Source organism: Eublepharis macularius, chromosome 12 (genome assembly GCF_028583425.1).
Source record: "Eublepharis macularius isolate TG4126 chromosome 12, MPM_Emac_v1.0, whole genome shotgun sequence".
In the NCBI taxonomy this organism is placed as follows: Eukaryota; Metazoa; Chordata; class Lepidosauria; order Squamata; family Eublepharidae; genus Eublepharis; species Eublepharis macularius.
The window spans coordinates 44,837,634-44,854,962 of record NC_072801.1 but is presented as its reverse complement, the minus strand read 5'-3'; the positions used below and the strand labels follow the sequence as shown (position 1 = coordinate 44,854,962).

The window sequence follows — 17,329 nt, the reverse complement described above, 5'->3', positions numbered from 1 at the left end:
AGAATGCAGCTCCCGGAAGCCTTCTGGCTAGATACGCAGCTCCCTTCCGATATGCAGCCCGTAGTGATTAATGACGCTTGGGTCCAGGATCTGCTCTCATCCATACACGCCGTCCACATGCAAGTGGCCCAGAAGTTGGGCACAGCTCAGAAAGATATGGACCGCAAACTAGGATGGGTCAGGAATCCCAGGCAATGGGAGGAAGGACAGCTCGTTCTATACAGGAAGTTCTCGCAAAAGGCGCATTCACTAGCAGCCAAATGGCAAGGCCCAGTCCCTATCACAAAAAGAGTCTCCCCAGCCGTCTATCAGGTAGCTATCCAGAGAAAGACAGGAGGCACTTGGCTAAAATACTTTCACGCTTCGCAATTAAAAGAATGGAGAGGGAAGCCGCTGCAAACCGCCCCTCCTGTGTATGACCCGGGGGGAACCACCACCAGCCCAGCCCCCCTCTGCCCAGTGATTCGCCAGATATCACTCCACCCTGGGCCAGAGATACCGTGTGTCCCCTTAGACCAGACTTTTGTAGCTTTAGAATAAAAGAAACAATAGAATATGTAGATATCGGTGTAAATGTTAAAAGTTTTTCCAGTTCTATTCTTTAACTTCATTAGGCGGGCCCCACAGTTGGGACCCTTAGAAGAAGACACGGCAATCAAAGCCAAATAGGACCACCACCGAAAGTGATTCTTGATTGGATTGTAAGCCGCATGTTCGGAAAAAAATTGCACAGGCAAAAGAGATTTGCTGTGTGTGAAGGTGGTTGGAGAGGCTTTAGCCCAGAAGTGAATGCAGTCTTCCAACGTTGAAACCACCAAATAAGGTGATTTCTTTGTTTGAAAACATTTCACCCGCCGTGCTGGTGAAGATCCCGCATCTACGTAGATTCGGGGTCTCACCTGCCAGACCCACGCTTTCGCATGATGGTCGGCTTTGGCTTTGAGGGCCGTGCCTCCCCTGGAAAAGGATTCCCCAAATAGCCCAACATCCCTCTTTTACTAATGTTCATGTTCGTCATGGTGAGTTGCTATACGGCGCCACCAGCCAGTACGCTTTAGTGCAAAGGTAAAAGACCCGCCAGTATTTTGTAAATATGTTACCTCTGGAATGTGTTATTGGGGTGCGTTCGCTACACACAAGGGGCAGCGTGCCTCATTTACATAGCCAGGATCCCCCGCGCCAAGATGACCCCCGAATAACCCAGACCCAGTGGCGCCGGCAGATCTCGACCGCCTCCGCCGCTTTTCGATAAACGCCGCCGAGCACCCTCGGCTCCACTTCGGCCCTTTCCGCCAGCAGCCGCCCGCCCCACGTAATCTTTTCCCTTGCCCGTACCGTACAAAGGAAAAGAAGGGGGGGAGACATGTTGAAGTTATAATGAAGCCCTGCCAGGCCTTCCAAGTGAGGGCAACCCGAAAGTACCCCACACCCGTATGCCTCTTGCTCCATGTGTTTTTCTTTTTTGCTCAGTGCATTTTTCGTTTGCTCAGTATATTTTTCTTTTTGCCCGGTGCAACCTTTTTAAACCAGAAAATGGGGCCTCCTGAGGAAGTCCCTCCAAAAATTGCTAGTCCTGCAAACATATGACGAAGGCCTATTTTTGAAAAATTAAAGCGAGGGCCCCCGTCTGCAGCAACCCTTATAGTTAATGGAAACCGCTCTTTAGTTTTCTTTTCTTTTTAAAACGGCAAGGACAGGCCGAGCCGGACCGATAGCTCTCAGCCCGCAAAATAAAAATAGCCCGCCACCGAGCAAGGGGCACCTGAAGGCCACATAGCCTAGGCACCCAGGGACCCCTGGGGCGAGTTTGCATAATCCCGCCTAACGCACAGCCGACCCTTGCTCGACGTAAAGACGTCCCCCCTGAAATATACACGCCTTAGAAAGAAACCTTCGCACAGGAGTTCCCCAGAGCAACAAGCTGGAAGGCTCGCTTAGTGCTCTGGGACTTCTCGTTCGAGCCCCACCTAATAGACAGTGCTGGCAGAAAAACGCTCTCCCTTTTTCTTTTTCCCCCTTTACTTCATTTATTTTGCTGCAACAAACTCAGGGAACCTGTACTTATATCCGCAGGTCTCCCCAGGATATTTTCACTACAAAAGGAAAAGGAAGGCCAGGAGATGAGGCACCTGGCTACTCTGTGTTTGCTCGTGCTGGCAGGCACCCTAATAGAAGGACGCCCGTCCAAATTAATGCCCTACCCCCACTGGAGATGTATAAATACCCTGGCAGGAAATGAAATGATGGTCTGCAAAGTTGTGCAGCAGAGCAATATGACCACCCCCACGGATCGCACTAACTTCCGCAGTTGTGAAGAGCAGTGGATCCGGCCCCCAGAGCTTGTTATTTTATGTGTGGGAGTAAAGACTCTGTCCCAAGAACTAGTGTGCTATTCACCTACTGACACAGTGTCACCACTTGCTCCGATTCCATGTATGTTTCTTCCCCGTATCAGGCCAGCCCCCACCGCAGTCCCGGTGGTAGACAAATATACCACCCCTGCCAACTTCGAAACCTCGCCATTTGTCACTGAGGCTTTCGGACCATACTGTGAAGTTATTTTAGTGTCGGCCGCAGTATGGAAGGCAGGAGACCCCTTTAGAATGACCATCCTACTAGGCACTACCACCACCGAGTCTGCATCAGTCACTATCACGCCCCCTTCAGGCGCAGTTCTCTCCTTTGCTATAGAACGCTGGGAGAACTTGACCTGGATTGTAAAAGAGGAAGACCTAGCCAAACATGGCCCACCCGATTGGATTCTGGTTCAACAGACGCCCGAATGCCAAACCAAGCCCCTAGTAGAGAAATTTCACCGGCTTGGGCTGCTCTTTGTAAATTTGACTCATGAACCAGGCAATTATTCCCTGCTGATCCGGACCCAGGAGACCCACACCATCCAAATTGACCCTTTGATTGCTAGCAATGAACAATTAAGCCAAGGCGGCACGCATATAGTGGGCTCCCATGTTTTGAAAACTGACATTCGAGAGAGAGTTCTAGTCCGCCCGCAAATGTCTTTAAAAGAGATCCGCATAGACTTAGCTGAGTTAAATATAACCCAGAGGCTGCCGCAGTGCGCTCCCTATCTGGAGGCCGGTAGCAAGGGTTGGAATGCATGGCTACAACTGTGGATCGATCCCTCCCCCTCTCTCTCGCGTGCCAGACGAAGCATTGCCGACTGGACTGCTCCAGCAGCCGGAGGCTTAGCAATCATGGATTCGGTCAACATTGAGACTCTCGCTAATAAGTTTGCCCATGTTACGACTAGCATCTCTGACTTAGGTAAACCGGTGGTGCAGTCTCTAAATTCCATTTCGAATGGGCAACACGAGATCAGCTCCATTTTAGTTAACTGGGAGAGTCAAATTGAAAGAGATTTTTCTCTGCTGCTCAAAGGGACACAGTCTTTTGAACGCAACGTGTCAATAGCTATGGCATGTATGCAAGCCCAACAATTAAATCAGGCTGTGGCCATGGGGCTAATTCGGCAAGCCACGGACGGGCACTTGCCCCTGGAAATCAAAAGATTGATTATGCCCAAATTGTCACCCATAGAACTGGAGCTTGAATCCTGGTGGTCTCTCGTAAATTCCTCATTCTCACCGACCACCCAGGAGCTTAAATTATTTTTATTAACGGCCAGTGCGCACGAGTCATTCCACGTGTATCCAGTCGTGCCTCTGGGACTCCAAGTCAGCGACACCGAGGTCCTCTACGCCAGACACCCCGACCATTGGGCCCGCTTCACCCCGACCGGATGGCAGCTCGTCAGCCTCCAAGGGTGCCAGCATCGAGACCAGACCGGCTTCATTTGCCAGGACCAAGCCTTTGCACCTCATCACCCCTGTGTAGCCCCGCAAGTCGACGCCCTCAATGAGTGCTCTTTCGAGGTTGTCCGGGAGAACAGCTCCGCGGTGGTCTACATTGGAAAAGGATGTGCCTGCGTGCGAACGGCCTGCGATTTTGTGGTCCTGAACTCGTTCCAGCTGAAGCCCGTGATCCCGGGAGTCAACCGCTGCTTCTGTAACCTGTCTTCGGTGGCAGCCTGCGACTTCACCTACACGGTACCGGTCTGGACCCAAGAAGAGATCCTGGTGGCACCCTCCATCTATCGTTATGTGAAGCCCATTCCCCTTGGCATCGGTCTGGAGCTAATCCACGAGCTCCTGGCCCACCCGCAGCTCCACCGCACCCTCCAGAGCATCCAGAGGGACGGGGACACCACTGCTTTGGTTGTGTCCCACAACGGAAAGGAGATTTTGGATCTTGTCCAGCGCATTAAGACCACCGGCGAGCACTCGTGGTGGGAGACCCTCTTTGGCTGGAGCCCCACTGCCACTGGAATTTACAATTTGGCTTTGCACCCAATCATCGTTATTTTGGCCTTCCAAGTTTTGTTATGTGCCTCACTACTTTATTTGGGCTGTTGGAGCCGCCGACAGCTCCAGCAACTCCAGCTGTCTTACCGCTTGGATCATTACAACCCCGACCTCCTCTTTCCCTAAAGGTTATTCTTGGCGCCCTCCTGTAACCCTTGTTTGTGTAGTTGCTTATGTTGTTATGAACTATGACTATGTTTATTATGTGTATGAATCCTGCACCGGCCCCATGGACGATTTGCTGCTGGACACCGCTCCGAGGCCCTCTTGTGGACTGGGGGGGGACCTATTACTCTGCCTCCCAGCCCACGGCCCGTCTCCAAACGACCGCCAGCGGCACTACCTCCATGAGGACTAGAACTGTGTGCCTGAAGCCCTTCTCGCCGCCTGCCGACCCTGCTCTGCGGATTGACGCAGACAGCAAGGGGGGGTGGAAGTGTGTTTTGGAACACATGGACTAAGTTTGCTTGTTCCTGTATATATGCAACCCAGTCCAGCAGCTGTACTGCGGACTGAGCCGCCTGTGATCTTTGTTACTCTATGGTTTTATGAATTTCTTTCCATTGCTTTTATGAATTTTAACTCCCATGAATTTAGCCCCGAACTAGTCCCTCTCTCTATCTATTGCAAGTGCGCCCATGAACTTTATCCCTATGAATTTGATTTTAACCTTTTGAATTGCCTTCTTAACCCAACTCCCTCCGCCGAGGCAGTTCTAGTCTATGAATTTGATTTTAATCCAGCCATATTGATTTGGTTTTTAATTGCAGAGTGTATTTTTCTGCCCCCATGAGCCCTTCCGCCGCCTACCCCTCATGAATTGTTTCCACGCACTTGCTTTTATTCTTGCTGCTTCTGACTTCATGAACCATTGCTTTTAATCACATATATGTATTTATGATTTTAGTCATTTATGAATTACTCTACCCTTGATGAATTATGCCATGCTTGCACATTTCACTTTACCTTGTATGAATTGCTTTTAATCCTACATTCATGAATCGAACCATGAATTGTCTTTGCTTTTAAATCTTATGCTTATGAATTAATCCATGTATATGAATTGCCCCTGGTTTTAAGTGTTTTAATCCTCCATGAATTCCGTATGAATTACCTCCCGCCATGAATTGATCAATGTACCCAAATATGAATTGTTGTTGTTTATATGCATGAATTGATCATTGCTGCCTATTACTATGAATTACTATTGCTATGAATTATTACTATTTATTCTGACAATTGCACTTAGCACACCCCCTGGTGTGAACCCAGAGACCTGCAGCCCATTGGCTGATCTAAATTGCACGTATTCGGTTAGGTGGTTCTCCAAACTAAATTTTTGAGTGACGCCTCCTCCCCCTTCCCTTCCCACTCCTTCTTCGCTCGAAGCTCGACCACCGGACATTGCCGACCACCTCGCCTTTGAAGTCAAGTTCGGAGACCCGCGCGCCTGACGTCCCGGGGTCTCCGAGGGGGGGAATTGTTGCCAAGTAGGCCCCCTCCCCTGCTTTAAAGCCTGCTATGAATTGTGTTAAAGTTTCCTGCATTACTGTTTCACTGCTGCACCAAAGACTGCTTTGCACGTGTGTGCTCTGATACACGTGTCAGTTTCCTGCCTGCGTGTCAATTACCTTGCTGCCGCTATAGACTGTGTAGTTCACTGACTCCATGTTTGGTTAACTGCACAAAGGACTCTCTTTCTGGGCAGCCCTGCCCTGACCTGTATCTGGACTTCCTAGTGTGTGTTTGGACCCTGTTACAAGTGTGCCCCGTGCCTGCATTGCCATCTGCCACGGACCGTGCCTGTTTCCTGCCTTGGACTGTGTTTTAAAGTGTTGTTCCCGCTGCCTCCATGGAAGCCTGCCTCATATGGGCCCAAGCCGCTGCTAGCAGCCGGGCGCCTGCCGGGGAAACCTCCAGCGAGCCTGGCTAGGCGCTCCCTGGTCAGTTCCCGCCTGGAGCCTCCCGCGGGCCGGTCGCCGAGCTTGCCCTCGCTACCGGGCAGCCTGCTATCCAGCCCCAGCTATGCCCAGCCGGCATCCATGTTCTCAGGCAGCCAGAAGACCCTGGGAAGAAGACTGCTTTGAGAAGCCATTTCGGCGAAGCGGGCACACCACGTCCGCAGCGAGAGCCCCTCGCCCCGCTCTGCATATCTTAGGAGCCGCCCCGGAGAAGGAACTAAGTGCCGACCATCCCAAGCACTTAGAGAATGCATCTCAAAGAAACCTCCGCATTCCAGAAGCTGATGACATCAGGACAAGCCCTGTCCGCTGGAACATCCTTTCAGCCCACTTGGATTTCCCCCTCCCTCCTTTGTCCCCTCTTCCTGAGGTGTCACTTATCACAATCTGATTACCAAAGTGGCCCATCCAAGCCATTCAGTAGCCCATTAGACCCTTTGTTTTAATCTGTGAGAACCACCAAGTAAAGCACCAGCCCCAGGGTACGTTTTGGGGTATTTAAGCTGGTCTCCCAGACCACTCGGTGCTCAGGCCATCCCTATCCAGACTTCCTTGCTGTCCGTCTGTGGTCCCAGTGCTGGCATTGGGCCACCCTCGCTGCTGCGTCTCTGCTTCGCTCCAGGATAAGTGAGTATTCCCCCTATCATCGTTGGGAACCAGCTAATGCGAACGTCTCTGTATTTCATACTCTATGTTTCTTAGACCTTGTATGCTCTTTGTATGATTGTGCAAGCTAGGCTTACGCTACACTCAATACACGTGTTTGAACCTGACTCGTTGTCTGCCTCTTTTTCACTAGAGTGTCTGGGATCAGGACCTCCGTATACATAGGTTATGATCCTCGCTTAATATTAATAGTTACAGACTGCTACAGCTAATTCCCCATTATAATAAAAGAGCAGTTCTGGTAACACTAGCCTGGCCTGACCTCACAGGATTGTTGTGAGGCAAGGGAGAACTGTTTACACTTTCCTAGACTCCTTTGAGGAAAGGCAAGATAAAAGAAAATAAATATGTTTGTTTTCTGTTTCTGTTGTCAGTTCACATTTGGTTTGTAATGTATTTGATTTTTAATTCTTCCTGTAGGCAAAACTTCTTTTGCTTTTGTTTTTTAAAGAAAGCATTGCTTTTAATATCCAGCCTCTCTAGCTGTACTGTTTAACCATACTGGCCTCCTTCTGGTATTGCTTGCATCTTTTCCCCCTATGGTATACATGTCATTTTGAGGCTTGATTAGTGTGGCTTCAAATAACCTCCAAGCCTTTGGCAATGATTCAGGTTTTTTAATTATACTTTTCAGCTGCCTTTTATCTTTTCTGTCCTCTTGTCGATTCCATGTCTTTGTTCTACGGCACAATCATTTATTGTCTTTGTTGTGATACAAAACTACTTTTAGCAGCTACTCCCAGCTAGTGGAAGTAGTCGAAGTAACTTTATTATTTTTCTTTGTCTGCCTCTGTTTATTTTTCTGCATCTCCAAATCATTGTTGGACTTTGTCAATGAGGCAGTACTATATACAGGGGCAGTACTGCTGTTCTATCCATAATGGGATCAATTCCATGGCATCTTTCCATTCTAATAAACCGTAAGAACCAGTAGTCTACACACTTGTCTAGTACTGTCTTTTGTGGTCTGGACTTCCCTTTCTCCCTTCCAAATCTGGTAGGAAGGATAAAATTTGACATTCCTGAGTTCTAGCATCATATTTTGTAGAGACCCGGGAGGTGATTGGAACTGGAGAGGTGTTGTTGCTTCTGAGTGCCTTTGAAACGCAGAACAAGGACCATGACAAACTTCCACCTGCTTTGCGCTTCCTGTTTGTCTTGAATGTGTTTACCATGTTAAGAGATGTTTGTGACCCGTTTTTTGCAGCCTCTTACTTGAAAACTCCTCAATATAAAATCCATCAGCCTATCTGTCCCAATTGTGAACACAAGAAAAACTCCTCGATCAGACCAGTGTTCCATCCAGTCCAGCATTGTGCCTTGCACAGTTACTACAGAGGACCAACAGAGCATAGAAGACTGAGATCTTCCTCTGAATTGCTTTTTGCCACACTGTTGTTCAGAGGTTTTCTGCCTCTGAATGTAGAGGCTCTCTTTAGTCCCCATGGCCAGTAACCACTGATGGATGTCTCCTCCATGGAGTTGGCTAATCCCCTTTTAAAATCATCTGTGCTTGTGCCCCACTCTACCACTTCAGGCTGCAGGTGGAGGTTCACATTTCAGAATGCTGTTAAAGACTTCTCTTAAGTGGCAAAGCAGCACAACAAGCAGGGGTGGTGGTGGCATTGTCTCTGCTGTTGTAGGGTTTTTAAAAAAATCCGCATGGCATTCTTTATGTGGACAAACATTCAAATCTGGAACCCATCCTGCAGTGGGAAGTGTTGTGGTCCATTTCACCACTTCAGGGCTCTGCTGCTTCCTCTTTGCCTCATTTTCCTGCTTGTTTAATGTGGACCTCCCATCAGCAACCAGCCATCCTGCAGAGGGAGCAGGAGCAGCGCTCTTTTCATTCGACTGCAGCTGGAACAATGCTTGTTTACTGCTGCTGTTATCATGTTAGACCTTGATAGTATGGTTTTATTCTCTTATTGTTGTGAGCTGCCTCGTGAGTGTTTTTTTTAAAAACTGGGATATAAATATCTTGCAGTACAGAAGATGTAAGCAAAGATGAAGTCAAAATTAATAAAATTGAAGATGTGTGCCAGTATCAAAATTTCTAACAGTCCAGGTGATCAGCCTTATAGGGTACTTCTAGCCCTGTGCTAATAAGAGCTGTGAGGCTTTGTCTTTTTTTGGAATTAACGTTTTAGGGGTAGAATTATTAAGCAAAGACAAAACTGAACCGGTACCCCAAATTTCTGGATGCCAGCACCACATATTTAGGACCCTGGTTAACAAGGCACATGAGAATTCTTTCAGCCCGGAGCAGGTGATCATGTGGTTAAAGAAGGGAAGTGAACTAGCAGTGAAGAATTCAGTGGAGAGCAACTGTGACATGGTTAGGATGTAAGTCAGGGCTGTGATCTGTGTTCAGAGCTGCGGGGCATGTTGGAAATATTAACAGGAGGCCAGCTGTCAATTTTTTTTTCCAGAGGAAGCAAAACAAACACACAAAACAAGCATGGAAACTGGGAATAATGGGGTTGGCCACTAGAACTGTTAACCTGCAAAGCAGGGCAACAGTTTGCTTGGGATGGGGAAGTTCCAGGTGCCCAGATCTCTAGAACCCAGATTTGGACATGTGTCTTTCCTAGCTCTGTTTATTGAGGTACTAGAAACTTCACTGGTGCTGCTGAACAGACAAAGTGACCCCTTGGTCATTGCTTGGGTCTCTTTGTAGAAGGCTATCTTAACTTTTGAGTTGTTGCCTTTTAATTTTGTTTAAAGTAGAAATCTTACCAGTCTGTGCAGGAGCTGTGGGTTTGGTTTCTTTTCCATTTTGAGACTTGGGGAGTGGGTGTTCATGGCTGCAGCTTTTCTACACCAAGGAAGCCTTTGCTGATTATACTTGCTTGCCATGCTTCTGAGACCCAGGTTTTCAGACAATGTAGATTTGGAGGCCAGTAGTGGAAGAAATATAAGGCTGTGAAAGCTGGCTGTATGTTAATTGCAGGGGCCTCGGATAGAGCAATGACAGTTGCAGGGTGGTGGGAAGGGGGAGACAGAGAGCTGTTAGCAAGTAACAGCTTCTAGCAGTTTGGTGGTGTAGCATGTACCTGTGCCCTCGTCTCCTATATCTTGAGATTTTTCCAGACTTCTTTGTCAGAGTTAGAAATACATTTTAAGAATAAAGTGGAACAGCATTTGTTTACTGGCAGAATTATTTTGCCTTGGATTCTAAACAATGTTGTGTAGATGGAGCTCAGTTTTCTCATTCTTTTCCTCCTTCCTTGTCTTGAAAACCATCCAAAGATACAGTTACTCCCTCCTGTGCTTTTAGAGGAGCTGTTGGTGGTTCTCTTCAGAATACAATTTTTGATCATTTTTCCCATGATGTTTTAAAAGTTACCTTTGAGTTTTTAAATGTGGCTTTTGTCTGTGAATTTAATTTTATGTGAAGCAATCACAGCTTCAAATGGCAGAGTATGTGTTGCACAGTAGAAATGTTGTTTTTTGTGGCTTTTCCGGGCTGTATAGCCGTGGTCTTGGCATTGCAGTTCCTGACGTTTCGCCAGCAACTGTGGCTGGCATCTTCAGAGGTGTAGCACCAAAAGACAGAGATCTCTCATTGTCACTGTGACACTGAGAGATATGTCTTTTAGTGCTACACCTCTGAAGATGCCAGCCACAGTTGCTGGCGAAACGTCAGGAACTGCAATGCCAAGACCACGGCTATACAGCCCGGAAAATCCACAACAACCATCGTTCTCTGGCCGTGAAAGCCTTCGACAATACAATAGAAATGTTATTTGAATGATGAAATTGTGACTACACAGAGCATAATTGTAAAAGGCAGACCTGGTGTTTTACCTTATAAACTAGCAACATAAATAGTGTGTGTATATATGCCAGGTATCTAGGACATACTTCATGCAAATCTGTCTTGCAGCCTCCCCTCTAAATGGGTCTTTCCATCTTTAGGGGCAGGATGAAACCAACACAAAATTGGAAAAAGTGCTAGTGGAAGAAGTGCTGACATTCGATTCCGTCTGAAGCATCTGGCCATCATCCCCTCCACCATAGCCAGGGAATTGGTATTGACATGTTTTCTTCCAGTGTCATTGAACCTTTCTGTAAAAACGTGCAAAGCTGACCATGTCACACCTCCATAACATTGCCCACAGGAATTTCGAAGACTTGTGAAATTTGTGTTGGTCTGTTGGTAGCCAATCTTAATTCCAGCCAAATCTTTACATCAGATCCTGTTTTCAGAGCTATACTTAGACCTTATTCCTTTGTGTCTGCGTTCAGGGCCTTCTGTTAAAGAGGACAACCCAAAACCCTACTGGGAATTTCCCTGGGCCTTCCAACTCTTGTTCTATAGGACACAAACAAAACCTGGAGAGAATCTGTTGCCTTCTCATTTTGTCTTGCTCAGGACATCTCAGAACAAGCAGTGGTTTTAAGGTGCTACTGGATTAAAAACGACGCTTTTAGGTCATTAATATGGTCAAATAAATGAAGATGAAGTATTATGCTGGTTATTGATTTTGAGTCATGGTTTGTATCTGGAATCTGCTTTAGAAGGCAGATCTTTAATTTAGACTCTCCCACGTCACATAGTTCTAACCCTAGACCTAGTGGTAAATTTAGTTCTGGGGCTTAGGAAGGTTTTCCAGTCCTACTTCAGAATTTTCTTTTTCTAGTATTTTAGAAGTCTGTCAGGACAGGGAAGGTACCTCTGAACCTGAGCCTCAGAAAGCTTCCATGATCTAGTGGTGTATAAAAGGCTGAGGAGTTGATGCTTGTGGAGAATTCTTCAAGGTAGGCATTGGGTTAATGTCTCATTCCAAGCAGTAATTTGATGCCCTGGCATGGCAGTGTGTGAAATCTTTTTTTCAAAGAGAGGAGAAGTGTGGTGGGTAATCTCTCTGTGCCAGGCTAATCTCGATATCTGCTGTGTTTCTGAAAGCTTTGTGCTTTTTGAAAAATCTATTTAATTTTCTCCTGGCAATTCAGAACTGTGTTGATAATACTCTTATCAGCTTGCCTTAAGCCAGACTTGTATGGTATGTGCAGATTTGTCTGCCTGTGGGGCGTGTGTTCAACATCATCTGTACTAGTTACTTCTAATTTCCCCCTTCTTGCACATCGCTGAGAGATATCTCTTCTTTCCTATTTCCTTTTTTAAAAAAGCAAGTTGAGACTTGGAGGGTGGGGCGAACTGACAAGGCTTGGCTCTGTTACGCAAATATTTTTCCTTTTTATCTCTATAAGATCATAATGAAAACTTACTTTGAGTCTCCCCATCAACTTTTCTTCCCAGGTACTCCAGGCTGAGCGCTCATCTGCTGGAGGGAGGATGGGATTGAAATGAGGGTGTTGGGCTGAAGAAAAGCAACAGCCGCTCAGAGAAAGAAACAAGGGCTGAGGGTGCTTGGGAGGTAAAGGTTCTAAGAGCCAGTGATGGAGAGCTGGGTTCTTGTCTTAGGACTGGCTACAAGCCCCTTTTCTTTCTTTGCACTCAAAAATTTAGCATTTCTCTCGGGCATAATTTCTTATTTGTCCAGTGGGAATAATGAGCTACATCACAGGGTCACTATGAAGGGGTGCATAATAAACATGACAGTTCTGTGCAAGTGTGTGTTTGTTTGTTTATCATATTATACCCCGCCCTACCTGCAAATGAGCTCAGGGCAACTAACAACAGGAACATTTTACATTAAAATCATCAGCAGTTATCTAAAAACAGTATTTAAAAGCTCTGTCTTGCTGCCATGTTACACTTGGCAATACAGTGCGTAAATTAGCCACTCTGGAGGGAAGGCTGCTGCTTGTCTTCAGCACAGTCCGCCCGCGGCATCTCAGCTCTGCCCTTTGGCAGATAGGCTGATAGTTGTACAGAAGTGAGAGAATGTAACTGTGAACCTTCCCTCCCAGGGAGCCAGTTGTATCAGATGTCTCATGGCCCAGCTGCTAGAAGGTCTTTTGGATTTTGAACCTTAATGCTATTTTTCTGTTTTAGCTTTTTTTCTGTTCTCCATGAGGACTAGAAACTGAAATGAGAATATATATTCTTGGGTGATCAGCTGCCTCATCCTCTGCAGGCTGTGTTCAGTTGAGGCCTTTGCTGTTACTGATGATTGCTAGAGTTATCTGCTCTTGACATGAATGATGATTATTAGTAGAATTGTAGTAATTTTACTTTATTTAATCCATTTATTCCTTGCCTTTCTTCCTAGTGGGGATCCAAAGCAGCCTATATTGTTCCCATTTCCTCCATTTTATCCTCTTAACACCCTGAGAGGTTGGTTAGCCTGAAAGTGTATCACTGACCTGTATGACTTGTTTATTTGCATCTGTTTGTATTATCCATGTGGCAGTGGAGAATGTCCTCAGGTCATAGCTGACTTACGGTGATGCGTGGTGGGGTTTTCATAGCAAGAGACTAACAGAGGTGGTTTGCCATTGCCTGCCTCTGAAACCTTGGTCTTTGTTGGAGGTCTCCCATCCAATTACTAACCAAGGCCAACCCTGCTTAGCTTCTGAGATCCGACGAGATCAGGCTCACCTGGGCTATGCAAGTCAGGGTTATATTATTCATACTGTGACAGAATGGTGACTGTGGACAAAATGTCAAGAAATGTTATATGTGGCAGTTTACAGCTAGTGACAGATTGCTGGGGGCGAGGGAGGAATGACGCTTGCCCAACCCATGCTCAAGTTTATATTCTCCCTTCATCCTGTGTGCCGAGATGGTGGGCTGAGTAGGCATGTAGACTTCCCAGGGGGGCTACATACATCAGGCCTAATACTGTTAAACTTTATAAAGGGCTATATAAATTCTCTTCCTACTGCCTTTTCAAAATGAGCTTATTCCTTAGAATGAAGGTTTTGTGGAGAATAGCATTCATTCTTTTGTCATCTTTTAAGATTGTAAAAAATAATAAAGAACAACAAATATCTCTTAACTTGATGGATGAACATCTGCGGATTTTTTTTAAAGAGGTGGTGTCAGTTTTTCCACTTGCCAAGGATAAAGAATGTGCTTATATCTCAGGAGTTCTGCAAGCTAGCAAACATCTGAAAATTGTATCAGGAAAGGTAATGAGAACTTGAAACACGTGTCAGCTTTCATGAGATTGGTTGGACTCCCCCCCCCCATTTGCTTTCTAAAATTGATAGTTTTATTTTTCCCCCTCACTCCTGTCTGCAATTCTGTGAGAACATTGTTTTTTTCCCCTTAGCTTATCTCTCACACCTCTGCTGTTAGAAGCAGGGTTTTTTTTTTAATTTTAATTTTTGCCAGGCTTGGAGGATGCACGCATTTTCCAACAGCTGCTGGCAGACAAGTGTGTTAGGGAGTCACTGGGGATAGGAAGCAAGTTTGCCATGCTCTGGATCCCATAAGACCATGCCTGTTAGTTGTGTGAATTTTTGCCTAGGCAGGCAATGCGTCGTTCTGCAGGTGCCATCAGATAAGGCTGGCTATAGAGGAGTCTTAACGAGTCATGGTTTGCTAAGATTTTATTGCAGTGTCTCTCAGTGATCCTCAACAAGAAAAAAAACTTACTTCACATCAGAGTGTGTTTTGTGGTATGACATAAAAATTCGTGTGCCTGAAGTTCTTGTCATTCCTAGTTTATATGTTAACTTTATATTCTCCCATAGTGGTAGAGATATATTTATTTCTTGACCAGCTGCTTTTTATACTTGCTTCTTCAGTATTCAATTTTATGGAGCTTTTTAAAGCAACAATGAAACTATGAGAAATTGGAGAGAGGTTAAGACTAGAGCCTAGCTTTTTGTTGTAATGATGACAGCTTCAGTTACCCCTATTTATTTCTGTAGTACAACACTTTTGTGATAGCTTTAATAAAATCACGGGACACTGTAAAGAAACTAAGATTAGGCTTTGTGATAACAATTAGAAAAACGTGGTCATTAAAAAAACAAACGCCTGAAGGCTGAACAGTGAGTCTGGCTCCTAAAGTTTTGGGCTGGCTCCTCAAGCCAGGGAAAATGTGTTAAGGCCTGTACTGAGAAAGGAACCTGTACTTTAAAAAAAAATTGAAGAGATTCTCAGTATGTGTGCACATGTTGCAGAACGAAGTCCTAAGGAGCAAATCTAAGGGATTGCTATTTTACCTACTTTAATTTACCTGTGGAGTTTGCACGTTCACTTTTATTAGAACAGCAAAAAAGTCACTTCAGACATCAACAGGTTTATACTAATTACAAAAACAAATTTGCTGTTATGAAACTGCCACTTTTGTAGGATTGTACTGAATTTTAACAAAAATAAGGTCTCTATAGATGTGAACAATTCAATGAACAGGTCTTGTACTTAGCTTTGACCCCACAATAGCAGCCTCAGTCTATAGGTATAGTTTAAAACAATGAAAAACTGAGATAAAATAGCTAGCAGTAACTACTTTTTAAAAGAAAGACTCCAGTCTTTAAAATTTCGATGTGATCCGCTCTGAGCCTGTTTTACAGGGAAAGCTGAATATAATTGCAATAAATAATAAAAGCAGTTGAATTAAGTAGATAGTAGGCTATTTTTCCTGTTTGGAGATGCCTGCAGTTGCATCCGGTAGGAGAAGCTTTGCTGTGTGGAAAAGTTTGCCTCATGGATGTAAGGCTAGGGGGCTCCTTTCCCTGCTAACATGAGGCCAGAAACAACCCAAGGTGGCTGCTGCCTACATACTGGCAGGCATAACTCTTTGGATTGTTCAGCCACAGTTGACTGGCATATTGTGAGTGGAGTTAGAGGAGAGCCTTATAAACTTCTGCAAGTGAATAACCTTGAACGTGAATAGATGCTTGTCATTGCCAATCAGAATTCAGATCGGGATGTGCTTTGCAGAACTGGCATTTTGAACAAGATGTAAAGTAGCTGAAAGATAAGTACACAGGGAATGGCCCAAATGAACATTTATGCTACACTTGTGGAACTATAATAACATGCACAGCTGTGACAGTGCACATGTGTGGAATGGGTACTGTAGACTATACTGTTGGTTGCTGTAAGTGTGCTCCTACTGGGAAGTTTCTGTGTCATATAGTATGTCATGCTAAATTGCTTATGTTTTTTTTCAACTGAATCAGATTTCTGCTGTTTTCAACCCAACGTTTTACTTGCTACTGCTGGTAGTCTGGAAAATGTCTCAGTTGCTAGATTGGGTCTCCATGAAATGCCAGTTTGTGCTTGAAAACAAAAACAAACAAACCCCAGGATTATAGAGCAAACTGCAATATTCCATTTATCCTCCTCAGTCCATTCCTTTACCATTATCCTGTTATCCTCTCCCCCCACACAACAGTTCACTTCTGTAGTTCAAAAATATATGCAATGGGCCAGGTGCATGTTTCCCATCTGGTTCTTGGCACATTCCCTTCTTGTTTACTTAGGCAAACACTCTGGAGAAGTTGCAGCTGTCCTCACTTTGCATGATTTGAGAGGCAGTTTGTTGGTAAAGCTGCAACCTTGATTTGGCCTCCAGCCCTGTCTTACTGTGGGTGGCTTTTGTAAATCATTCCCTCTCATCCTCAGTTCCTCATCTGTAACAGGGAGTTGTGGAGATCTACAGCTGTGGTGATGGGTGCTACTCTAAACTACAAAGCATCTCTGCTCCTTCCCACCCCCAGATTAAGTATGCTGAAGAAGGCAGCAGTAGGAGGGAATGTAGGGTGATGGATGAGGCTGCAGAAGTCTTAGGTGTTTGATGCTGGCTCCCAGGAATTGGAAATGCTTTTCCAGCACTAGTGACAGTCTGATCATGCCAGGACTTCATTAGGAGTAATATGGTTAATTTAGCACAACATATGCCAGATTAAGTATATATATTAAAGACTGGCAGGGGGAGGGGGCAGGAATGGAGAGGAGCAGGCAATGAAGCTGTGAGAAGCAAAACACTACAGATCTGGAACTGTCCAATTTTGCTGGATTGATGTGGTGGAACAGCCCCACTGACTTGTGAGCACTACCCCTTCTTGTCTTCTGGAGTGTCTAGAGATAACCAATGGCAACCCAAGTCTCCGCTTGGCACGTGCCACCCACATGGTGCCATCCCAAATCCTCAAGGGGCTCCTCCTCCTCTCTCATGCTTGCTGCCACCACTTGGCCTTTGTGGGAATTACTCATGCGGAGGGCCAAGACTCCCCTCTCCCTTGGGCAGGCATGCCACTCTGAGCCCTGCCTTGTGCCCAGTCTCCTGCTATCCAGCACTTGGTTACAGCAGGGACTGTTTGCTGCACTTGTACACCTCTGGGGATCAGCAGATTGCCAACAGACCGCCCCCTTCCCCTGGCACCTGTTTTAGATAGTGTCGTTGAGCAGTGGGAGTCTGTGGTATCATGAACAGCTATCATCATTTA

The 17,329-nt window shown here is 45.8% G+C and overlaps 1 protein-coding gene across 2 annotated transcripts in view; it reads left to right on the top strand.

Moving 5' to 3' along the window:
- SPOP (speckle type BTB/POZ protein) overlaps positions 1-17,329 on the top strand; it is a 68,921-nt gene that overhangs the window by 35,796 nt on the left and 15,796 nt on the right. The gene's annotated exons all lie outside the window — the stretch shown is intronic.